Below are 472 nucleotides of genomic sequence, written 5' to 3' on the forward strand. Positions count from 1 at the left end.
ATACTTTAGATCGGTCGTGGGCCCTGTGTCTCACCTGGTTGCCCACTGACGGCAACATTAGCCAAAGTAGAATCCGTGTTTTCATTGTTATACGGTAAGGGGCACTAGTACACATTTTCTGCACAGAATTTCCAAAAAACACAAGTGAAGAAGAAACCGAAACAACAGATGCTTCCACGTGTATTCTAACATGATCATCAGACATAAAACAGCATCAAAACTGTGTAACATTATGGAATAAAATGTCGACCAATGAAGAGGTAATAATGACTGTCAAGCTTTGGGGTGTTGATCGACTTTATCTACGTTTTGATTATCATTCTGAATCCAATTCAGTCTTTTTTCAGCTTTTTGTTCACAATGTTGTTTATTTCTTTATTTTTATTTATGAAACTTATCCACATTAAAATGTTTAAAAAAAGAATGCATGAAGCTAGAATAAAATGTTTTTGTTTACAAGCAGATACCCTGT

The sequence above is a fragment of the Sinocyclocheilus grahami genome, unplaced genomic scaffold (genome assembly GCF_001515645.1).
Source record: "Sinocyclocheilus grahami isolate Dianchi unplaced genomic scaffold, SAMN03320097.WGS_v1.1 scaffold1110.1, whole genome shotgun sequence".
Lineage (NCBI taxonomy): Eukaryota > Metazoa > Chordata > Actinopteri > Cypriniformes > Cyprinidae > Sinocyclocheilus > Sinocyclocheilus grahami.